The sequence below is a fragment of the Marmota flaviventris genome, chromosome 16 (genome assembly GCF_047511675.1).
Source record: "Marmota flaviventris isolate mMarFla1 chromosome 16, mMarFla1.hap1, whole genome shotgun sequence".
In the NCBI taxonomy this organism is placed as follows: Eukaryota; Metazoa; Chordata; class Mammalia; order Rodentia; family Sciuridae; genus Marmota; species Marmota flaviventris.
The window spans coordinates 36,243,412-36,269,533 of NC_092513.1; the positions used below are offsets into that span (position 1 = coordinate 36,243,412).

Genomic DNA, 26,122 nt, shown 5'->3' on the forward strand with positions numbered 1-26,122 from the left:
ATTCCTGGGCATTGTTGAAAAATCAGATTGGAAAGAAAGCTGAGGGGCTGAAGATGTAGTTTAGGGAAAAAAGGGAGGGTGTGGGCTGGGGTTGTGGCTCAGCGGTAGAGCACTTGCCTAGCATGTGTGAGGCACTGGGCTCGATTCTCAGCACCACATATAAACAAATAGGTGAATAAAGGTCCATCAACAACAAATAAAAAAAAAGGGGTTGAATAAACCAGATTGACCACAACTAAGCGATTGTTGGCAATGAGTTTGTTATACTTATCCTTTTTCATTTAAAAAAACCTTATTATAGAAATTTCAAACATGTACACAATGAAAACAATAGTATGATGGAGACTTGTCTATATACTGAAGTTGGATAATATAAAGACAAGGCTCCATCAGGCTCCTTCCTGAGCCTCCCAAGTCACTGGGATTATAGGTATTTACCATTGCACATGCTAGGCACCTAAGGTGAAATTTAAATTATTGGTTGTGAGCCTCTCTTCCTTTCTAATGTACTTTTTTTTTATGGTACTGGGGATTGAACCCAGAGACTTGTGCATGCTAGTCAAGCACTCTACCAACTGGGTTATATCCCCAGCCCTCTAATGTACTTTTAATATATATATATATATATATATATATATATATATATATATAATTTATTTTTAGTTGGACATTATTTTATTTATTTATTTTTATGTGGTGCTGAGGATCAAACCCAGGGACTTGCACATGCTAGGCAAGAGCTCTACCACTGAGCCACAACCCCAGCCCTCTAATGTACTTTTTAAAGGCTGTGAATTTCCCTCTAAACACTGCAATTGCTTCAACACACAAATCACAATATGTTACTTTTCATTATCATTCACTTTGAAATCTTTTCTAATTTTCCATGTAATGTTTTCTCATGCACATATATCGCTTTAGAAATATGTCATTTAATTTCCAAGTATTTTGGACTTTTCTGGATATAGTTATTGATTTCTAATTTAATTCCATTATGGTCAGATAACATATACTGTACTGTATGTAAGTTTCAATATTTTGAAGTATAGATGTTTCCCAATTTACCTAAAATATGAATTTTAATCCTTTCCTGGCCTATTAATAAGTGGTACTCTACTCTTTTGTGATGCAGGGCCATGGCAGTGAGCTGTAACTCCCAGTTAGCCACTTGAACACCAGCTTAAACAGTCAACACTCTACAGTATACTGTGTTGCTAGGCTATGCTATTTAGTAGGTTAAGTGTAGTAGATGCATTTTGTTTTACTTTTAATATTTTCAGCTTATAATGGATCAGGACGTAACCCCATCCTAAGTCAAGGAGCATTTGTGTGTTGAGAGAGATTTTATGGCCAATCATATGGTCTATTATGGTGAATGTACTATGTTAGTTGAAGAGAGTGTGCATCCTGCAATTGTGGAGTGCAGTGTTCTATAAATATCTATTAGGTTAAAATGATCTGAAGTAGGAATTAGCACATTTTTCCTGTGAGGGGCCAGGCAGTAAATAATTTTAGGCTGCTCAGTCCATATGAACTCTGTTGCATCTACTCAATTTTGCAAAAGCAGATGATCATAGACAATACACAAATGAACAGCTATGGCTGTTTTCCAATGGAACTTTATCTGTGGGATTTGGCTTGCAGGTCCTTTTTCCAGAAAAATAAAACAAAACAGACAAATAAACAAAACACAAGCCCATACTGTCAGTTAACACCAGTGAGACCTATGCAGGACTCCTGAACTCCAGAACTGTAAGATATATTTACATTGTTTTAAGCCACTAAGTTTGTGCTAACTTGTTACGCTGTAATAGAAAACTAATACAACACATATTTTGAGAATCTCCACAGATTCCTTCCTGCTAGAATTACCTCATACCGCCCACCCCCCCGCCCCGCCCCAGCTTTCTGATTCTTCTACCAGTCTCAGACAGTTTTGTTCCCTTCTAGACATTCAGGCTGTGGCTCCCTGAAGCTGGAGCTGCTCATGGATTGGGCGTTGTTCTTCGGTGAAAGACAGCACACGAATCTCAACAATTTTGGTCCATTGTTTTAAGAGTAGAGTGTCCCCTCCAGTTTCCACTTTCTTTTGGTTAATTCCTAATGTCTTCAAATAATTTTTGAATGGGTTTTAATCAGATTTCAGACTTGTTATTTGCAGAAGGATTAGTCCATCATTGCCAAATGCTGGATGCTCTTTGTACTCTTTTGCCTACTAAACGTTTGCAATTTTCCTTGAGATAAGAAATAAGAAAAAAGCGGTGGCGTGGCAGGTCTTAACTTTCATTCTCAAGAGTCTAAAGCCTAAAAATGAATTTTCCTTTCTTAATATGGCACTTAAATTAAAATGCATTAAGAAAAAAGTTTTCAAAATCTTTGATGCTGGGAGGGGAGACCCCAACCTGAGCACCTAGGGGAAGGGAAACTTATTGGGTCTGTTCCGTTACGTGCAGTTCCAGAAAGACACCAGCAGGGGGAAAATAGTTTTGTATTTTGCACCAAAGCCCGCGCGGCGCGGCTAATTCTCCAACCAAAGGAAGAAAGGGAAGAGCGTCCGGAGACCTCGGTCATTGCTCGGGAAAACTGGACTGGAAGAATCACTCGGAACGCAGAGGACCCGCGAAATTGGGTACACATACTCGCAGTAGTCCTCTCTTTCGAGGCACACGGGGTAACTTGGCTGAGACTCCCTGGTGACTGTCCAGCTCGGGACTCGGCTGCAGCAGCGCAAAGCTTCCTCCAGAGCGCTGCGGGCAGAAGGGACCCAGGTGTGGCCGCGCCCGGGGCGGAGGGTACCAGGTGAGCACGCACCCCAGGCCGAGTGCGATCCAGGTGAGTGTAGCCGGAGTCCATGGGGGACCCAGCGAGCCCGCGCCCAGGTGCGCAGCGGAGCCAGGGCAGCCGAGTCCAGCGATACTAGGGTCTCGGTCAGGTTTGGGTTTAGGACTTAAGCAGTCTGTGGGCAAAATGAGTTGCAGCGAAGAGCTGCGCGCTCATGATCCAGGCTACGGGCCTGGGCACAGCTGTGTGGTCAAGGGCTGCGGCCAGGCGATGGCTGAAAGGACCTTCTTCCCAGTATAAGTGGTAAAAACAAGTGATGGTAATGAGACACTGTGAGGGAGGGACCAGGAGAGTAGTTATTTTAATAGATCTGAGCATTAATAATTCCCTTAGGACCTTGATTGAACTATTTGGTAACCATCGGCAGAGCCTGGCTCAGTGCCCCTGAGTTTGAGTAACTGCGTGGGTAAATAAGCTGCAGAGGGGGAGAAACAGCCGGCGCTTTTAGCATGCTGTAAGTCAGTGGATGCTGAAGGAGCGAATTAGACTGAAAACGGAAATCAAAGAATAGAAAGATAAGAAGCTAGATATGTGAAATTAAAAAAGGAAACCGCATGAAAACAGCCCGAGGGCTCGCTCCCACAGCTCGGTGGGGGCGCGGAGCTAGAGCGCTATTTTGATAGACATTTGCCCCGAGGGGCGCGAACCCTGGCAATCATTGGAGTCCAGGGGAGGTCAGCGGTTAAGCACCCACTAGTTGTCTTTGTTGTTTTAAGGTTATCTTGGTAGGAATAGAAACGAGAGCAGCATGTAGGCAACAAGTTTTCTTTTGACAAATGATCAAATAGTAAGATGCAAAATTTAATTGGATTAGGAGATCAGTTGCGCAGTGCTGTGCTTTTCTATACCCTGTAGAATATCCAAAGAGGAAGTTCTACAAATGCATTGTGTGTAAATAATTAGACATTAGTACTAAAGAGTTGCAAAACAGCACAATAAATGACTTATTTATTCTAAGTCTCAATAATATTGTGTGCAGCAGTAGTAGTACTCTAATTATATTTAAATACATTCAAGAAGGTGCCTATTTTTTTTAGATAGTTAACTGCTAGTTTAAAATAGATGGGACTACAAAATATCTCAATAATTTGAAATATATGCAAAAGTTTTGCCAAACTCTACATGAAAATGAGTGAAATGATAACATAGCCAAGTTCAGCTACTTTTCAAAAGAAATCTATTATGCTAGGCTGCTGTCCTTTGCTCTGTATTTATATTTGAGGGTTGAAGGCTGTTTGTCACTGCAGACTCACACCTGTGTGCACCACTCAGTCCTACAACGCGGAATGAAAACCCAGTCCCATTGTGTTTTCCATTTTCAGTTTGCCAGTTCTAGGGTCCTCCTGTGCATACCTGTAAACAAACATCTTGTTCTTGTTTTCAAAACTTGCCTATTCCACTTAGTGTTTTTAAAAACGTGGAAGGAGGGGGAAAAAACAGGTTGCCTTTCTGTGGATCAGTCATGTCAATGAGCCTCAGTGACTTAAGGGGGATTGATGACTGAATGAAAGAGTAGAAGGTGGATGGGATAGCCTTGTTTGAACTTTGCATATTATTTCTTCCTAAATGGCGAGGCATTGGGAACAGGAATTCAATGTCTACAAGAATGTTTTCCTTGCAAGACATTAAAGGGTTTTCTCAACAATGTTAATTTGAGAGTATTATGGAGACTCTTAAGTTTTCTTTCTTTTTTTTTTTTTCATTCATTCATGTGTATGTGTATGTGTGTGTGTGTGTGTGTGTGTGTGTGTGTGATGGTGATTGAACCCAGAGGGGCTCTACCACTGAACTACATTTCTAAACTCTTTTTATAAAAAAAATATTTTTTATTTTGCTTATCTACCTTTATGAGGATCGAACCCAGTGCCTCACATGTGCAAGGCAAGCGCTCTGCCACTGAGCCACAACCCCAGCCCTAACCTTTTTTTAAAAAATTTGAGACAGGATCTTGCAAAGTTCCCCAGGCTGGCCTTGGACTTGTGATTCTCCTTGCCTCAACCTCCTAGGTAGCTGGGATTACAGGTGCACCATGGCACCTGGCAAGAAATTTGGAGGCTGTGTTAATGCTGAAACAGGGAGGGAGGGAATGTAAACACTATTAATTTATACAGCCAGTAGAGCTAGGCTTTAAATTTTTCTTTTCTTTGTGTGTGTACGTGTGTGCGCGACTGGGGATTGAGCCCAGGACCTCATGCATGCTAGGCAAGCTTCATACCCAGCCTTCAACATTTTCTCATAAGCCCCCAGAACTGACTCCTAGTACCAGAGCCAAGACACTTATCACTCGTGCTTTAATATATTTTACATGGTTCTAGTAGAAGTTAACAATCAGGATATGTGATATTAGTTATATATAGTTTTCAAACAGAAAATGTTACATCGATTGCCACAGTCTTTGTATGTGATTCTTTCGTTAGTTGTTCACATTTGAGCCTGGGCCCACTGTTTTTAATTAAGAAAAAACCAAAATAACCTTTGCATAAGTAACATGGAGGTCTGTATTTTTTCCAGTGTGAGAACACTGGAAGGAGGCAGTCTTTAGCTGATGTGGCAGCTCCTCTATTTCATTAGGAACCTAGGCTTCTCTCATTTCTGCTATTCTCAGGGTGCACTTCTTATCTTCCAGGTTGACTTATGGATAGAATTTGACTGCTGAAGTTCCAGTCATCACACCCACATTCTAGTCAGAAACAAGAGAAAAGGGTAGAAAGATACCTTATAGCTGAGTAATATTTAACAAGTTACTTTCACTTAAAAAAATTGTGGTAGATTGTCTGCCAAGGGCTGCCAATAACTCCTATAGGCCCATATCACTTTTCCCATCAAGAAAATGGAAGCTGTTTCTCTTTCCCTGTGTCAGGACTGGCCCTATGACTTGCCTAGGAAGGACTTGTGCTTCTATTTTCATCCTCTTGTGACCCAGCCACTGTGTAAAAAAGCTTGGATTCAACTAAGGAGTTATGAAGCACTGTGTGAACAGAGGCCCAGCACAGCAATATCCAGTCAGCTCTGGCAGGAGAGGGATGTGGCTCTGTGAGGGTCTTGTCGACCATAGGGGCTGTGGGAGGGGCAGGCTCCCTGGGACAGTGCCATGAATGTGGCCATCAATGTTCTTCTCTTCCAGTGTTGTGAGCAGGAATGAGGCAGGGGAGGAGCATAATGGACATGGTGCATTTGCCCTTGTGCTCAGGAATAACTGAATCAAGTCCTGGCTACACTCCTTCCTGCCTGTGTGACCTGTAGCAGGCTTTGCTGCACTTTGTCTCAGCTTTCTCAACTGTAAAGTGGGACTATGGTGCCCATTTCAGAGGGTTGTTGTGAAGATCAAGTAAAATAGGTAATATGTGCTCCACTAAGTGGGAGCCATTATGTACTGTTGTTGAAACTTACATGAGCAACTGTGGGCTCCCTTTTGGCATCCATGTTTCTTGAAAAGTTAGTTATCAACCAATGGCAGTTTCCATACAGATGTGCTTCATAAAATTGAGAATTCTTTCTACTGAAAGGGTTTTTTTCTACTGATATCACTACATTTAAAAACTTATTTTTTATTAGCATTCCTTTCAGGATTTTTTTCTTATCAATCTTCTGTGTATGTTACTTTTGATTTTTCCCTCTTTCATATTATTATTATTATTTGGTACTGGGGATTGGGGATTGAACTCAGGGGTGTTTTATCACAGAGCTGCATCCCCCAGCCCTTTTTATTTCTTATTTTGAGACAGAGTCTCCCTAAGTTGCCAAAACTGGCCTTGAGCTTGCCATCCTCCTGCCTCAGCCTCCTGAGTAGTAGGTAGGAGTGCAGTCACGGTGCACAGCTGTTAATGGCTTTCCTTCCTTCCTTCCTTTCTCTCTTCCTTCCCTGACCCCCTGGCATAGACAGATATTTATTTAGGAAAGTAAATACATATTCAAGAGAGAATAGGGCTGATCTTAAGATAAGGCAAGTAACACACATTCAAGAGAGAATGCAGGCTATCACCACAGGAAGAGACAGCTTATTAATGACGTACTAATTCTTTCTTTTCAAAAGAATTTGACATAGGAGGCCTTTGAAAAAGCAAAGGAGACTGAGAATGGAACTCAGGGCCTGGCAAGTTAGACAAGTGCTCCAGCACTCTATAATTTATTTTATTTTTCAATATCAGGGATTAAACCCAGAGGCACTTAGCCACAAAGTTGCATCCCCAGCCCTTTAAATTTTTTTTTTTTTTTTTTTTTGAGACAGAGTCTCATTATGTTGCTTAGGGTCTAGCTAACTTGCTGAGGCTGGCTTTGAACTTGCAATCCTCCTGCCTCAGCCTCCGGAGCCACTGGGGTTACAGGTGTGTGCCGCTGCGCCCAGCTCAAACTTATTTTAAAATACTGCAAAACTTTTTTTCAACAATCATGAATCAAGAGGAAAATTATTCAGGTATATTCAAATGAAAAGTCTCCCCATCTTGCGTTTACTTGCTTTTGCTCTGTCTGGGGTAAGCCGGGGTTTGCAGTCTGGGATCAGGAATGTCCTGCTACCTACCAGGTCATGTGATCAGCAAATGCTTTTTTTGGGTGGGACTGAGACTGCACCCCTGGGGGAAGGGTAGTTTGAGAGAAAAGCCAGTGATGTCTGGGGGCTTAGCTGCGCCTTAACACAAGGCATCGGTGACTTTCCATGTGGGGAGTGTGTTTTTTTTTTTCCCTCTGAAGTGGGTTCTCCATAGCTGCTTATTTAATAGCTATAGGTAAGGAAGTACAGGTTGTTGGTGTATTTATTTGATTATTTTCATAAGTGTTTACAATAAGAATATGCCTGCCATTCTGCTAATGATATATCACTAAAACTTTTGCTTGCATAATATATTCATTATATACACACATATATGTATATAATTTTCTTACAAAATAACTCCTCACAGAGGATTTTTACCTTCCTACGCTATTAGGCACTGGAGAAGGGCACAGATCACTACCATGCTTCAGTCAGACATTACCTTACTTGGTTAGAACATTTCTTTCTACATATCGTCATGTCAGGTGACATCACACCTAGAAATTGATGATGGATTTTGGGAGCTTGAGGCTGGCATGGTTTATAATGCCTCGTTAGAGAATATATTCACAATTTAGTGCAGTTGGTCAATATGCAAATGAACAAACAAACACCAAATAAACCTACTCACAATAACTTTTCCTAAAACATCTAGTTTTGACTTATTCGTAAACTAATCTACTCTTATGAAGGTCAGACAGGGCAGGAGGGCATGAGACCTCCCTACTCTTCCCCTCCTCTGAGATGGACCACAGCTGCTGGGGTCTCACCCTCCTTCCAGTACTTTCTGTATGCTCAAAGACACATGGTACACATATCTCGTTTTTGTTTTGCCACAGATTCTTTGAGCCCGGATGCCTTGTTCTGACATCTGTTTTCTATCTCCATGCCTGTATTCCCAAATAGGCCATGGCTAAAGAAAAATGCTTTATTAGTTGCTTTGGTTTGTTCCTTTGTTTTTAGTATTGAGGATTGAACCTAGGGTGCTTTACCACCAAGCTACATTCCCAGCCCCTCCCCCCCCCTTTTTTTCTGCTTTGAGACTAGGCCTCACTGAGTCGCTGAGGCTGGCCTTGAACTTGTGATCCTCCTGTCTCAGCCTTCCGGGTTGCTGGGATTATTGTCATGTACCACTGTGCCTGGCTAGATTTTTTTTTTTTTTAAATTTAATTACAGAAGAAGAGCATGCCCACTGTAGCACATGTAACAAATCAGAGATATGCTGTTTTAAGAAAAATAATAATCCACTCTTTGCCTCTAATTATACCCTTCGAGGTTCAATCTGAACCATTTAATTTGTAACTTTCCACATCCTTCTTTCTGTGTGTATGTGTAAATATATGTGGGCTTTTTCCCTTTTATAGTTGTTCAAAAATTCAAAAATAAACTTCTGAGTTGAAGTGTAGCTCAGTGGTAGAGCACTTGCTTAACATGCATAAGGCACTGGGTTCAATCCTCAGCACTGCAAAAAAAAGAAGGAAATAAAAAGGATAAAACAAAACTTCTCAGTACACAAATCAAAACAATACAAACTCTCTAAACAATATGTCACTGAATTATTTCCAGATAAATATGCATAAATGTAACTTACTCCTTTTCCTGGTTACCTAGTATTCCTTGACACAGACATTATAATTTAGCAAGCCATTCCTCCATTGTAGATATTTAGGATGTGTCCAGTTTTATCTTTCTCTTCTATTGTAAACACTGCTGGTGCTTTTATTCTTATAGGAGAAAGTCCCCAAAGTGGAACTGTTGGTCAAAGGTGTTGTGTATATCCAATTTTTTGCTGCTCACAAGATGTCCAGCAAATTGTTCATATCCTTTGCTCAAGTGTCCAATGGGTTTAAATGTGATGGCCTTGACCAGGACAACTTCCAAGGCTGGAGGAGGATACAGCAGAAGGGAGAAGTGTGGGCACAGATTAAGGGTGAACAGGGGGTGTGGAGGGTCTTGTCCTCTGAGCAGTTTCCACCCTCACAGAAGGATGGGGATGCTCACTATGAGTACCCCCTTAACCATCTCTGTCCCTAGATCATGTCCAGGGCTTCTGAATGGCACAGCTCCAGGGGTCACATTCATAGGAAAATGGACAAGGAGTATCAATTCCCACAGATTCTCAAAGATTGTGTCCCCTAAAGCTGTGTGCTACTCTGGCCATAGCACTTGATGGGTTGCAACCAAACCCCTGTGTGTTTATGTCCCATCTTTTCAGACCCTGAGCTTACTAAACTCCCCAATGTTTAGTACAGTGCCTGGCACATCATCGGGTCTCCAAGGTATTTGCAGACTGAGTGAATAAAAGTATCTGCAAGAGCTGGCAGGTCTCAGAAGGCTGTGGGTAAGGGACCCGGGCCAGCAGTGTGTATGCATAGAAATGTCAGGATGAGCATTGGCTTTGGGGGCTGGAAGGTCGGCTCTGGACATGGAGGAGAGGCACCAGCAGGCTGGAGCCCTCTGTCCTCAACGGCTTCCCCCAGAGATAGTAGCCTCGGAAGCCTTTCTCCTGTTCCCTCTCCCTCTGACTTGTCTAAGGAGTCACTGTCCTTCCCCAAGAACTACCTCCCACACAGCTCCAGGGGCCTGTCTGCACAAGGGCATGGGTTTGTGTTAAAAGAGGCCAATTATTTCCCATTAGCTTACTCTGAGAACACAGGGTCAGCAGACCAACATTTGACTTGTGTGTGGTTCAAAAGAAACAGGCCCAACCCCAGAGAGTGCTCAGAAAAACCAAGAACGACTATTAATGATTCAAGGGGCTGAGAGCGTGTATGTGCCTGAGGGGGGCGGATCGGGTTTGTGGAATGAAGGGGTGAGGGGCTGGGATCAGGAATTGAATGGACCACATTTTCCTCATGTCATGTCTTCATTTTTCTTCCATCCGTTCACACAACAGATTTTGACAAGTTCAGCGCTCTCAACCCTTTAGAGCTCAAGAATTTTCTGGGAGTCTCATGAAAGTGAGTGGCATTTTCCATCACAAAGCTCCCCATGTATACAAAAGGCTTGCATACAACTTCAGTGTGGGGGGGTGCTTCACCAGTCCTCCCCCCCCAGGCTGCTAGGTTTCTCAGCTCTCTGCCTGTAGCCCCAAAGAGAAGAATCTAGAGGCATCTGACTTCCTTTATAAAGCACTATTAACCACATTATAATTACTCCCCCCCAATGCTAATTAAAGAACCCACAAAGCACCACGATTTACTTAGTTGGGTTGAGTCACAGTGGAACAGTTAAGGAGGCAGGGGACGGAAGCGAATAAAGCCAGAGCACATGAATGCAGGTAAAGATTAGGAAAAAGCCGCAGAAGAAAGATAAAAGGCAGGATTTTCACTTTGAACTTGAAAAAAACATCCACGGGGCACAGAAGCATGTGGCCAAAGTTAAATGAGACAAAAACAAACAACTGAAAGTGTTCAGAAGTATAATCATGAGCATTTAGAGCCGGGCACCTTTTCAGGAGGTGCATAATGCATTCACCCTCAGGGTGTTCTTCTCCACTGTCTCGGGCCTTTGTCATATTTTCCGATCTGAAATCCAAATGTCCTCTTTATCATCACTTGATAGGAAAGGGCCTTGCAGGGTATCCAAGCCAGAGGCCACATGCTGACCCCCCCGCCCCCCCCACAGTGATGACCCCAAGGTGATGGTGGGTGAGGCAGGATTGATATAGCAGAGAACCTTCTGGAAAGATGGCTGGGGGAAAAGAAGGGGAGATCTCTCTTCCATTAATTTCCATCCTGAGGGGTTCAGGCACTGAGAGTGCCAGTCTTCTCACAGAGACTATTTCCCTAGGATTTTATTTTCTCACCTGTCACTAACAGGAGGACCATCTGCAGTCTTTGAACATTAATTTTCTACATTAATAAATGTCAGTATTTTATGTTCACAAAGTCCTGTACCTTTGAATGGAGATCTTTCCAGAAACCTCGAAGGTTTTGAGCCCACTGACTTGAATGGACTGCCTTGTTTGGGGAGGGGGGCAGGCAGCAGAGAACGAGCCCAGGATGTTTGTTAATGCCCTGGGAGCACAGAGGACATGCCGGCTCTGAAGAGCTCCAAAGTTGGCCTCCTTCTCATTGAAGTGCAAAGGTGAATGTGGGACGGCAGACCTGGAGGTAGTTTAAGGTGGCTGTTTTCTCTACAAGATGAATTGTAAACAGAACCCACCTGTTCCCATAATGCACAGTACTTTCTTAAATGCCAGAAAGCTCTTCCTTTTCCTTCTTCTCTGCCAGCCTCTGCCCTTCGATTTTCCAGTGGCATCCAGAACACTGCTTATGCATCTCCAATGCATTGCGGTTCTTAAGTCTGCTCTTGTACCTTACCAATGTCGCCGTTGCTACAGTATGCAGGAGATGCATCTCTTATCGTTTTCAGATTTTAACAAAGCACACCTTGTTCGCGAAGTGCACTTTCGCCAAGACAATTCTAGACCATAGCTTCACCATGATTTCCTTGATATTTTGCTGTTTTACTGAATCCCAAGCAAAGGCACTATTTGAAAATTACATTGTTACTATTCTGAGGCCGAGAGTCTTGCAGAGTGCTGCTCCATTTATTAAGCTGTTGTTGCTTTGCTGCAAACTCACCCTGCCCAGTCCAGCCTTGCTCTGTGATGCTAGGAACAGTCCTGTTGCACACCTCATTTCTGCTTGTCTAGTTAGGCCCCGTCAGTAGGGGGTGCTAGAGGGAGAGGCCTCGAGGCAGGAGGAAGAAGGGACTTGCTCCAGCCTTGGCTTCCGAGCTTGTGGTTCTTGTGAGCATCAGCTCAATGATGATTTTTCACCCATAGAGGCAGCTGGGGCCTCTTGGTTGCTATTTTTAATTTGTCCCATATTTGGAAAACCAGTCTCATCATGCCTCTGTGAGAGACACCCAGTGCCTCCCTCAAGGGCTGAGTCCCAAGTCCACTGAGCTCATCATGTCCAAGCTCAGGACACCAGCACAGAGTGGTTAGTGCCCTCTCTTCAGGTCCTAGGCTGCTAATCTGAATCCCATATCTCTAAGAAACTCACAAGCAACGGGCTGCTGGAAGCAGCTTGCCCTTCTGTGTCTGAGAACCCCTGCCTTCCCTTGCTAGAAAATTTTCTCATGAAACGGAATTCCCTAATGACATTTTATTTTCTGATTAATGTCTTGGACCATGAGCTGAGTCATTGAGCGTAGAGTGATGGACAGGAAAAGAACAACAATATCCTCAGACTCTTTCCTCGCTAAGGGGGGGGGGGGGCCCGCATCTGTAGCAGTGTCATGTGCTGTCCTCAGGCAAACCCTTGGTTCTGTAATGACCATTGGGTACAGTTGCACAAATCCAATGCAACTCTGGAAGCTCTTTCTCAGCCATGCATGGGGTGTACTTTGCAAACAGCTGGTGAAAATGTGACACCTTAGAGAGCCTGGAAGATTAGATTTTCCTTCCAGGCACCAAAGTTTCAATTATTTAGAAAATAGATGCTTAGGGCATTGGAATATGTAATAAAAGTCAATGTGTCCTTTTCCCCCACTGCTTAATATCAGAGGCACAGGCTTCATTTATAAGGAAACTGGAAGCAGCACTAAACAAATCCATTTCATCAGCCTTAGACAACTGCCCAAGAGAAAGAATGCTTTGAAATACATTTATCTGAGAATTCCACACATTGTCCAACAACTCCACGGTCTGGTGATTCCTGTCATGAATCACTTTGAAGTGGACAAGTCATTCTTCAGAAAATGTATAGCTCAAGCAAACATATTTGTTCACTGAAACCTTTTGCCTTTGGCTGAGCACTGAGCCAATTTCCCCCTGAAAACCTCTTCCTCCTCTGTGGTTTCTCTCTCCTGAGCAGGGCAGTGGTCAATGACTTTAACAACAAAAGTGTAACTCTGTTGGGAATTTGACGGACTGTCCTTTCTGCTCTCTGGTGGCCCACCATGCTGATACTTGCCCTTGGTTTAAGTTTCTTTTTCTCAAAGCCTAAGGCAAGGGTTTTGCTGTAGGCAGCTTGTTTGAGAGGTGATTCCAGGAAAGACAAGAGTCAGATAGAGGAGTGGGGGTTGCCTCTGTGGGTAGGGGCTCCATTCTGTCAGGACCTGGGGTTGCTGGGTGATGAATGTCGGTCAGAACTGCTCGTAGAACTTGGCCTGGGGCTGCAGTGTTTCTCCTGGGCTCAAATTACCCGTGAGTTGAAGGCTTCCTGGGCCTGCTCACTGTCTTGTCCTTCTGAACTACAGTAGAGGGCTCATGTGGCCACATGGAAAGGCACAGCATGACAAGATGGGGGTGGGAATGCCAGCATGGCTCTCCTGGAATTGTCCCTACAGCTGTGGCTCCAGTCAGAGGTAGCTGGGATAAACATGGTCACAAGGGATGAGCAGCTGGCTTTGGAGCCAGACCACCTTGGATCAGGTCCCTAGCTCCATCATTGATTAGCAGTGGGATCTTGAGCTAATAACCAATCATCACTTTCCTCATCGGTGTAATGGTTGTAATAACAGAACTGTCCTGACTACGTCAAGTGTTGTGATGAATAAGGATTAGCTATGGTTACCAACGACATTCTCCATTCTCAATGTGTATTGATCTCCCTTCTGTCTTTTAAGGTAACCACAACTTCTCCAGAGCATTCTATCAGTCAAGGTAAAAATTATTATCCTATTATCAGAAAAAGAAAAATATTCATGTTTGCCAGGAGATATGACCCTCTTTCTTAACAGTATGTAAGCTCTAGAGTGGTTAAAATCGATTTGGAAAGTCTAGGCTGCTGCATGTTGACATTAGCTGAGATACTTCAGCTTATTCGTATCTAAAGTGTCACCCAAAGTGCCAACATTCATCCAGGACTGGTGCTGTTAGAATGTTATCAGATTCTGTCTGAGAAACATAAACATCAGCACTCGCAAGAAAGTACAGCTGATTGTAGGGAATTTTTCAAAGAAGTATAACGTGATACCAACCCCATGGGACTGAGGCCAGCAGCTGCAAGAGGGCACACTGAGAGGTGAGCCCTGCAGCTCCTCTGCACCCTGAGGATAGACAGGGCAGAAAGGTGGAGAAGAGGCCTGAGTCTTGTGGGATGTTCTTAAATAAGAAGTTGAGCTGCTTGACTTGATGCAGCAGGAGAGAGAGGGGACATGCTTCATGGGTGCTGGCATGGGCCTCCACATTTCCCTAGAGAACTAAGGAAACATGGAGAAATTGTGGAGGTCTTAAAAGATGAAAGGGAGATTGACACACCATTGAGAATAAGAGAATGTCATTGGATAACCCTAGCTAATCCTTAGAGATCACAACACTCAATGTGGTCAGGACAGTTCTGTTATTACAACCATGGTTATTAGCTTAAGATCCCACTGCTAATCAGTGATGGAGCTAGGGACCTGATCCAAGGTGGTCTGGTTCCAACGCCAGTGGCTCATCCCTTGTGACCACGTGCATTCCAGCTACATTTCACTGATGTTTTCTGTTATATCCACCTTTTCCTCTGGATAATTAATTCTTATTTTAATTGCTCCATGAAAATATAGAGTGTGTGTAGATTATTAATCATTTCAAACTCTGGATTTCTAAAACTTGCTATGTGAGATGTTTTTAGTTTCCAGTGGATTATTGTCTAATACATCAGAGGATATGTGATTTTTAGCTGGGATGTCTCTGATTGTAGATTATAGAAAATCCCATCCGAGGCACAAGCTTGAACATTAAAAGGAATTTATTGGGTTTGTCTGCTGAGCTAAGTGGGGGACATGACCTCTGTAAAATGCCTTGTCATTCATTGAGGGGCACTAGTCTATTGTATGTGGTTTTTGAGTTCCCCTTGCAGAGCTGTGGCTTGGTGATATGCCACACAGAACAAACATAATTCTCGGTATATGAATGAAATTGTCTAGGGTGGGAGAATGGGCAGCTCGGCTGGTAAGGATGAAACCCGCCCCAGGAGACCATCTTTGCCATTTCTCTGCCAGGCTCAATGGCCTGAGGACCTGCCCAGTGCCTGTGAGACCCAGTGCTTGCATCTTGCCAGGTCTTGGAGCTGAGAAGTGGAATTTTTGTGGCTTTGTCCTCTCTCACAGGGAAAACCAGGCCAAGGTGGCCCAGGTTCTTTTTATAACAGGGTAAGTGCTATGTACTTTAGATGGTGTTGTCACCTTTTCAGTAATTTCCCGTCAACTGCTTACCACCGCTCCGTATTTGCACTCACTTCTACCTAAAAGAAGGAATGAGGAAATTGAAAGGGCCATTTGCTGAACCCACTGTTTTTGGTGATGGCACAAGATGAGTGAACCAGACAGTTTTTGCCCTGAGAAACCTTGCTGCATGTCTATGTTAATAAGGTGAGAATCTCATCTGTATGGATCCATTTGGAATATGTGCAGGGATAATGTGTGCTTGGTAGTAGGATGCACCAGGGAGGACAGGGTAGGGACTGGGAAGGGCAGGTCAGGGCTGGGAACCAGCTCAGCTAGAAGGTTCACCTCGAAGGGAGTAGCCATCCCTTCAGATTGCGAGGCTCAGAGGTCTGTGGGCAGTCCTGGAATCATGCATTTGGAATACAGAATGATGTTGGGCTGAGACTTTGGTTCTTGGGTCCAGCCTGTTGGTCAAGGCCCTGGGGACCGGAAGCCCTATCATGTGGACATTGTGAATACTGGGATTTTTAGAAGGTCTTACCCTGGGCTCACATGCTGCTGTTCTGTGAATAGTTCATCTGGTTTCAGGCTTCACTTGCTGATGAATAGAGGGCAGTGTTGCAAATATGGGGCCTGTCCAAGTGTATATTGGTTTGGAAGAATCTGGGGTTTGGTCCATAGTTTCAGAGCCTCCAGAACTCCTGTTTAAATAATGTGGTAAGGCAAACACCATGAGGACTACTGTGTACAACTGTACTTTCTGCTCTGCATGAAGCCCAAGGGTGGGTGGGGCTGAACTCCAGCTAGTATGTTCTGTACCCAAGTCATACTCCTAGGGACTGGTGTAGGTCTATGCAGAGGGATTCCTCTTTATAATTTGTACAAAGGCATGGTATGGATTTGTGCTGGCCCTGAGGACAGACACTTAGTCATGAACTCCTCTAGGGCAAGGACTGTGTCATCTCTTGTTCTATCCCTGGAGTCTGAAAGAGTTGGGCTCACAGCACTTCAAAAGCTTAGCGAATAGAAAATGGGCCCATGTCCCTTAGGTACACTTATTGTGCTCTCTCCTGCCATTCTAGTGAGTATGTATTAGTAACTCGTGGTTTTAATTTTCATTTTCTCTGCTGACAAATGATGTTGAACACTTTCACGTGCTTACCAGTCACTTCTTCGTGTTCCTCTCTGAAGTATCTATTAAGTCTTCAGTTCATTAAAAAAAATTAGTTTCTTTGTGTTTTTCTTATTGAACTGTGCATATATATTCTTTACATATTCTGGATATTAATCTGTTGTGAACTATGTTTTGTGAATATTTTTACTCTTATGGATTTCTTATGCATTTCCTTAATGGTATATTTAAATATATATATTTAAATTGTAAATAGACACATATCTTTATTTTTTATTTTTATGTGGTGCTGAGGATGGAGCCCAGTGCCTCATATGTGCTAGGCAAGCGCTCTACCACTGGGCCACAACCCTAGCCCCTTAATGGTATCTTTTGATGAGAATTTTTCACCTTTTATGATGTTAATTTAGCAACCTTTTACTTTTTCTTCCTCTTCCTCCCTGCCTTCCCCCTCTTCCCACGCCTCCTCCTTCCCCTCCTCCCCTCTCCTTTTCCACCTGATCCTTCTGTTATTGCTCTTTGTAGCCTAAGAAATGTTTGTCCATTCTTAGGTTGCAAAGATTTTTTTTTTCCCTAAAAGAGTTATAGTTTTAGCTGCATTGTGTTTAAAAGCCTATCATTTATCTGGAATTATTTTTTTGTGCATGGTTTGAGATAGAAATTGAGATTTTTTTTTTTTTCCCGTATGGCTAGCTACTTGTGCTAGTGTCATTTGCTGAGAAGAGTTTACTTTTCCCATTAGATTGCTTTGGTAGCTTTGTCAGTTGTTAAGTGAGCTTGTTAAGTGTTTGCTATTTCTAGGCTCTCTATTCTGCTTCATTAATGCATTTGTGTAATCTTTTGCAAGAACTGTACTAGTTTAACTAATGGAGTCTTGAAGTTCAGGTCTCATAAGTTCTCCTATTTAGTTCGATTTTTGTCAATATCGTTTTGGAGATTCTAGGTCCATTGCATTTCCATGTAAATTTCAGAATCAGTTTGTCAATTTCTCTAAAAACGTGCTGGAACTGTGATGAGGATGCCATTGACTCAATTTAGGGAGATCAATTTAGGGAGAATGTAAATTTTTAAAATATTGAGTTTTCATTTATTTAGGTTTCTAAATTTGTGGTTTTCTCTGGAGAGATCATAAACATCTTTTGTTAACTTTATTCCTAATCATTTAATGTTTTAGACATCAGTATAAATAGAAATATTTTTAAAACTTCATATGCTATTTTTTTCTGGTAATAAATAGAAATGTAATTGATTTTTGCATGTTGACCTTACATCCTGTGACCTTGCCAAGTTCATTTATTAATTCTAGTGGTTTTCATGGAAACTCTTCCGGATTCTCTACCTAAACAATGATGCCATTTTTACACAGAGTTTTAACTCTTCATTTAAAAAATTTTCATGCCTTTTGTTTTACTTACTGGATATTGAACAGAAGTAATGCAAGTAATCGTTTTTGACTTGTTTGTGGTGATAAAAGAGGAAAAGTGTTTGGTATTCCACTATTATCATAAATGGAAGTTGAACTCTGCAGTTGTTTCTGTTTACAAAACGGTTACATTTTTGCTTTCCTCTTTATTTTATTGATACAGTAGATTACAATGATGATCTTAATATTTTAAATCAATGTTGTATTCTTGTGATAAGATTCATTTTGTTCATGGTATCATTTGTACATATTTTTGCATTCAACTTGCTAGTAGTTTGTTGAGGATTTTGTACTTAGCTTTATGAGGGACATTCTGTAATTTTCTCTCATTGTAATGTCCTTGTTTGGTTTGGGGTATTAAAGTTGTATAGACCTCATAAAGCCCTTGAGAGAAACTTCCCTTTCTTCTGTTTTAAACAAGAGTTTATTCAAAGTTGATGTTATTTCTTCCTTAAATGTTTAATAGAATTTACCATCTGAGTGTGGAATTTTCTTTGTGAAACAGTTTTTGATAATACAATTTTTTTTTTAGTAAGGATAGGGCTAGTTACTTTTTTTTCATCTTATGTCAGTTTTATTTTTTCAGGAATTATTCTATTTCATCTAAATTGTCAAATTTATTGACATAAAGATATTCATAATATTGCCTTATTATTCTTTAGATGTCTGCAAGGCTCTATTCTATTCCCTCTATTCTTGCTACATCCCAGTGGAAGTTTATCATCTTACTGATATTTTTAAAGAACCAACTTTTGCCTCTGTTGTATATTGTTTGACTTTTCCATTTCATTGATTTTGGGTCTTTGTTATTTAATTTCTTAGTATTTCTTATAGTTGACACTGAATTCACTTAATTTCTATTTGTCTGAAAATATCTTTTTGGGGGGACCTGGGGTTGTTGCTCAGTGGTAGAGTGCTTGCCTAGCACATGTGAGGCCCTGGGTTTGATCCTCAGCACCACATAAAAATAAATAAAGAAAGAGAGAGAGAGAGAGAGAGAGAGAGAGAGAGAGAGAGAGAAATATTGTGTCCAACTATAACTAAAAAATAAATATTTAAAAAATATATTTTTTTGGGGGGGGGCTTGAACCCAGAGGTGCTTTCCCACTAAGTTACACCCCAGTCCTTTTTTAAAAATATATTTTTGTAGATATTGATAGACCTTTATTTTATTTATTCATAAAGCAGTGCTGAGAATCGAACCCAGTGCCTCACACATGCCAGGCAAGTGTGCTATCACTGAATCATAGCCCAGGCCCCACCTCCAGCTCTTTTTATTTTTATTTTGACACAGGGTATTGCTAAGTTGCTCAGCCTGTCTTTGAACTTGCAATATTCCTGCATCAGCCTCCTTGATACTGGGATTACAGGTGTGCACTACTGTGCCTGGTGAGCTTGATTTCTTTTTATTCTTTCTATTTCTCTGCAGAGATCTATCTATCCATTCATTAGGGGCTTCTTTTCCTCTACACCCTTGAACAGTTTTTGATGCTTTAAATATCTTTGAGTACTAAGTCCACTATGTGGATTCTATTATGACCAGGTTCCACTGACTACCTTTTTCTTTTGCATATGGGTTAACATTTCCGTGTGTGTGTGTGTTTGTGTGTGTGTGTATGTGTGTGTGTGATTGTATGTATGTACACATACACTTGTGTGTGTCCAGTGATTTTTACTGTATTCTGAACTTGTGAATAACACGTTGTGTAAGCTATGGTTTCTATTAGAATTCCTCTGAAGAGATTTCAATCTAAATTTCTGTCTTAGCAGACAATTAACTTGGTTGAATTCAAATTCCATAGCCTGTCTTAGCTGTGGTGAACAACAGCTGATGTCTCTTTGAACTCTTCCAACCCTAGGTGGGTTGTCTCATACATTCATACTTCAAAGGCATTGAGAAATTTACGGTTTAGATTCTGAATTTGGAGTTCCTTCTCCTTGGCTCTCTTTTCATGATTTCTTTCCTCACTGCTCGGCTGTGGCAATAGCTCTGAGCTTCATCCTTTGATTTCCCAAGCCAGTAAGACTGCAGGTTTCTATCTGACTTCTAGAATCTGGGCGGTGCCAAGTGGGATCAAGAAGCCCTTAGGTGAGAATCTGTGAAGACAGAAAATTCATTAGTGTGGATCACTTCTTTCAAGTGTAGAAGTGTCTGCCTGCTGTAGACCCCTTTTCTGTGCTTTAGATTGTTAGTTTTAGATAGTCTTAAAAAATATTTTGTCCAGACTTTACAGCTGTTAGTTGCAGAATATTTGGTCTTATACATATTATTCTACCCATTACCACGTTAGTTCTCTTTTGACTTTGTTTATGACATTTCTTTGACATGCAAACATTGGTTTGTTTTTGTTTTGTGGTACTGGTGACAGAAACAAGGGACACTAGACCACTGAGCTACACATCCTGTTCTTTTTTATTTTTTTGAGACAAGATCTCATTAATTTGCCCAGGCTGACCCCGAACTTGTCATCCTCCTGCCTCAGCCTCCAGAACTGTGGGGATTATAGGTGTGAGCCACTATGCTCAGCTATTTTTATAAAGGTAAATATGTCACTATTTTCTTGTATTGTTTCTGGATTTTGTGTCACAGAAAGCCTATTCTTCACACCCACATTAAAGAAAAATTGACCCATGTTTCCTTTTAGTGCTTATGAAGATTTTGTAAAATTTTGGAACATTTTTCCTAACACATCTGGAATTTTATAAAGCAGGAGGTATGTACCTAATTTTATCTTTTTACAAATAGTTGATCAGTTATCTCAGCAATATTCATTAAAAAATCCATCTTTGTCCCAACAATATGAGAAGAGACCTTTATCGTATTTCAAAATTCTCCAGGGTTGACATCTATTTTGAGCTTTTTATTCTATTCCACCAGTCTTCATAGTCACTCACCACTACCTCATTGTTTTATTATAAGACTGCAATATATGTTTTAATATATGGTAGGGTTAGTCCTGCCTTGTATTTTTTATTGCTTTTCAATTTCTGCACATTTATTTATCATGTAAATTTTATTTGGATTATAATTTACATATCTTGTATTGAACCCTTTTAAAGTATGCAAATCAATTTTTTTTTAGCATATTCACCGGGTGTTGAAGCCATCACTACCATCAAATTTTAGAACATTTTTCTCTCTCCTAAAAGAAATCTTGCACCCATTATCAGTCAGTCCCTGTTCCCTGCTCTATCCTCCTCCCCGTTATAAGCAATCACTAATCAATCTGTCTCTATAAATTTGCCCATTTTGGAGATTTCACATAAATATATCCATGCAGTATGTAATCTTTTGTGACTGCTTGTATAAATTTCAGTTTCAACTTACCTAGCTTGATAAAAAATGCTTTTTGGCAATTCTGTTGACATTTCATTACCTTTATAAATTAATTTGAGGAGAACTGATGGCTTTATGAAGCAGCGTTCCTACCCAAGAACAAGAGTTGCTTTTGCCTTGGTTCAAATCTACTTTTCTGTCATCCGGAGTTCGAAGTTTTTCTCATTTAGATTTTGTGCGTTTCTTATTGCTTATTCCTACATATTGTCTTCATTTCTTATTGCTGTTTGTAAATGGGACTTGCTCTAGCATTATGTTTGTAACTGGTTGTTGATGGCATATATGAAGAATATGGTTTCTAAAGGTTAATTTTGCCTTCTTTTACCTTGCTGAGTTATATTATTGAGTTAGTTCTGTCGCTTCTCTAGGTTTTTGCAGGTAAACTCTCATGCTGTCTGCAAGAAAAAAATCCGTTACTTCCTCTTTTGCACTTCTCTAACTCTTGCAGTTCTCTAAATGCCTTTCCCTGTCTATAAGCCTTGGCAACTATCTGCAAGACAATGTTGGCAAGATAGAAATCATCCCTACCTTGTTTCTTATCTTAATAGAATGCTTCTAATAAGAAACAAATCCTTTCATTACTATATACATCCTGAATGGCTTATTCTTGTTTCATTAGTGAATGAATGTTTATTCCTCTGCATCTTGGACTAATGATTAACTTCAAATTTGTGCTTTGAATTATTAAATCTGTTTATTTCATAATGCCAGTGATAACAGATTGCATAGAGTTGTGTTACAAACTATGTTAGTGTTCCAAATCTCTCACAACTTCTTCAACTTGGGTCATCTACACTTTAAAGATTTTTGCTTACTCTTTTATTTAGCGAAGTACTGGGGATTGAACCCAGGGGTGTTAATCACTGAGCTACACATCCTGTTCTTTTTATTTTGAGACAGGATCTGGCTAAGTTGCCCAGGCTGGCCTCAAACTTGCAATCCTCCTGCCTCAGACTCTTGGGTTGCTGGGATTACAGGCGTGCACAACCATGCCTGGCTGCTTTTCGCTTATTCAAGTGAGTAAAACGTTACCTTTTTGGCACAAGTACTCTGGTATAGTTTATGGCAGTATTTATTAAAGCAATATAATATGATCCAGTAATTTCCTCGGTGTATAAACTCAGGAATGATCACTGTGTCCACCAAAAAACATGTGCTAGGATGTTTATAAAAGTTCTATTCATAGCTAAAAAAAAACTATCAGGCAACCCAAATTCTCATCAAAAGAAAAATGGACATATAGGGATATATTCAAACAATGGAATACCAAGAATGAACTGTCTATGCCTCTTTGCAACCAGGTGGATGAACCTCACAAACATCATGATGAGTGAGAGTAACCAGAAACGAAAACACCGCTTATCATATGTGTCCATTAATACAAGGTCCAAAACAGGTAAGAGGAACCAGTGATGCCCGGGGTCATGAAACCGAGAGGGGAAGGAAGTGTAAGAGGGTGGTGGGGGCAAGTGGTGTTCTGCCTCTTGATCTAGTGCTGAAGTCCTGGTTCTCTTTTCATCATGATTTCTGAACTTTTCTGTATGTATATTATACTTCCATTAGAAGCGTATGTTTTAAATTAAAACTTTCCACCAAATTCCAAAAGGAAAAGGTGACCTTTTCCTTTTTATGGACCTTTAGGAAGGAAGTTGAGAAAGCTGAGAAAATTCTCAGTTCACTGCACAGCTCTCACTCCCATCCTCTCCTTCTGGACCTATAAAACTGTCTTGCCAGGGTAGATTGGAGCCTGCATATTTAACATTTGCATTTCCTTACACACTTTGAATATTGCACCGGGAATTGCTCACTTTGAAGTCGAGGAGCCCTAGCTTCATATGGGACTCCTAGTAGATGCCTGTTTTCCAAAGGGAATATCCTCTTTTCCTGTGCCCTGATTGTCCGAACATATGGGTCAGAGTTTATGGCCAGTAACTGTTTTGGGTGAGAGGGCACTTTCAAATTCACCACAGTCTGATGTTTAGCAAAAGCCTGGAAGATTGCCCCAAGGCTGTGGCACATGTTCACAGGAGTTGGCTGGGAATGCTGGTCCCTAGACACAGACTGGGCCCCCTGGCCTGTAGCGTTGCTTTTACCTCATTGCAGTTCCTAGGTCAGACCACCAGACTGATGTTGCTGAAGACATGCACTTTGTGACACACTCTGCTTTACAGAACCCTTTAGAGAAGAAATGCAACCTACTTGAAAAACAGGAAACTGGTCCTTTTCAGCATGCAATTTATTTTTATCTTAAGAACATGTAAACCAGGTAAGCTTCTCCTTTCAGTGCTAGCAGTTTCTTTCTTTTTTTTTTTTAATTTTAGGTGGACACAATATCTTTATTTTACATTTATGTGGTGCTGAGGATCGAACCCAGTGACTCATGCATGCTAGGCGAGCACGCTACCACTGAGCCACAACCCCAGACTGCTTAAAGCCAAATGTGTTCAGTATGTACCCAGGGCTTTACCGTATGCATGTTTGTATTTACAAATCCCGGGCTTCATTTTGTACCTCTAGACTTATTTCTTTCCTTCTTTCTTCCTACTCTTCATTTATGTTAACTTGGTGCATATTCCATACCTATTTTTAGATTGACTTTCAGTGATGTGCTAGAACGCTTGCTTGCACCTGCTGAATATCATGGAACGTTGTGAGGCCCTTCTTGAACAGTTGATAGCTTGAAATTAGCCACCATAGGAGTATTTCCACCATCCATATAGACAATCACCGCAAAATACATCTTTACTTTTTTTCTCCCAGGGAGCTAATATACTAGCACACCACTGTTTATATCCTTATGGGAAAGGTAAAGTCAAAATAAATGTGTTTTTAAAATTATTATTATGGGGCTGGGGTTGTGGCTCAGTGGTAGAGTGCTCGCCTCCCACTTGCGAGACCCACATAAAAATAAATGAATAAAATAAAGGTGTTGTGTCCAACTACAACTTTATATATATATATATATATATATATATATATATATATATATATATATATATGTATATATAATTATTATGAATAATCTACTTATTTAAATATTGTCTATTATTTAAGATCTTTCTCTTATTCTTTTAAAAGTTTTAATGAAACATTTTTAATGGTTAAAAGAGTGCTTTAATTTTGATTTCAGGTAGTGTCAGAGACATAGGGGGCTCTTCAAATACTGCCAAAAGTTACTGTAGATGCAGAGTCTGGGTGATGAGGAAGTTATTAATGGCCAAATACATGGGAGGAAATGATACTCAGAAGAGAGGAATGGAGTTCTGTTTTTGGCGAGTGGAGAAAAGAGCTGCAGCTGAAAAGCGACAGAATGGTTAACGGATCTGGGATACTTTCGAAAATGGCAAGAAAGCAGAAAACTGACAAGAGTGTTTTAAAGTAAAATGAACCATACTCGATGGGATCATCTCATTGGGCAGCAAGGTGCAAGCGCTTCTGCAGCTGTCGGAGCGCCCCCGAGGACCTTACCACTCGAAATTTATTTTTAGTTGATACTTAAAGACATAAAATTGTACATATTAATGGGATACCATGTGATATTTCGATAGCTGTATACATTGTGTAATATTTAAATCAGATCTCCTCAAATACTTCTTTATTTGTAGTAAAAACTTTAAAAATCCTTCTTCTAGCTTTTTGGAATCAGCCGTGACTAATTAGTATCCTTTGGTCAACCTCTCCCACTCCCACTCCTTAGCCTTTGGTACCCACCATTCTACTCCCAACTAATATGAGATTGACTTTTTAAAAAAATTTAACATATGAGTATAGTACTTGTCTTTCTGTCTTGGCTTACTCACTTAACAAAATGATCTCTAGTTTCATCCATCTTGTCTCACATGATAGGATTTCATTCTTTTTTAATAGCCGAATGGTATTCCATTGTGTATGTATACTACATTTTCTTTATGCATCTATAAGTTGATAGATACTTAAGTTGTTTCTATTTCTTGGCTATTGTGAGTAGTGGTATAGGACACATGTGAGTGCAGATGTTTCTTTGACATTTTAATTTCATTTCTTTTGGGTATATATACCCAGTATTGGGATTGCTGGATCATATAGTAGTTCTATTTTTAATTTTTTGAGGAACCCCTGGTGGCTAATTTCAAGCTATCAACTGTTCAAATAATGGCTACATTCATTTGCATTCCCACCAACGGTATACAAAAGTTCCCTTTTCTCATCATTCTTGCCATTACTTGCTATCTTTTATCTCTTTAATTATAACCTTTCTTCCTGGAGTGGGGTGATATCTCATTGTGGTTTTGATTTGCATTTCCCTGACAAATTGAGCACTTTTTCATATACCTGTTGGCCATTTGTATACTGCCTCTCCCAACCTTATAAGAGCAGTGAAACTGTTTTGGACCCAAAAATGTTTTAAGGGGAATACATCCTTGGGATTACTTTTATTGATGGCAAGGAAAATGTAGACTTCATTAAAATGTGCATTCTAGTCAATGTGGCGATGATGTAATTTTTTGGCAAAGGAGGATCTTTGTGTTTGTGGATGTGGTGAACGCTGTTTACATTTGTTTATCACATATTAAGTTGGTATTCAGGAAGAGCTCAGATTCTGGTACATTTAGCAGTATTAGAAGGAAGCTAGCATCACATTCAGTATGTGATGGCTGCTAAGGGACCATTCAATGCAAATTAGAAGTAACAATAGCTCTAGCTTAAAAGGGCAAAGAATTAGGGCCAGGAAGGGAAATGAGTCCCTGTAGAGGACAAGGGTTTTGCACG

General features: G+C 40.8%; 1 long non-coding RNA gene across 6 annotated transcripts; it reads left to right on the forward strand.

Moving 5' to 3' along the window:
* The first annotated feature begins 2,525 nt into the window (after positions 1-2,525).
* LOC114093047 (uncharacterized) lies at positions 2,526-25,837 on the forward strand. 6 transcript variants are annotated; one of them, XR_003582842.2, is made up of 5 exons: positions 2,526-2,832; positions 22,274-22,389; positions 22,675-22,769; positions 23,477-23,639; positions 24,504-25,837. It is a non-coding gene; the product is annotated as an uncharacterized lncRNA (long non-coding RNA). The 6 variants fall into 6 exon arrangements; XR_003582843.2 differs by having other exon boundaries at positions 23,545-23,639; XR_011704819.1 differs by having other exon boundaries at positions 2,526-2,799.
* The last annotated feature ends 285 nt before the right edge of the window (positions 25,838-26,122 follow it).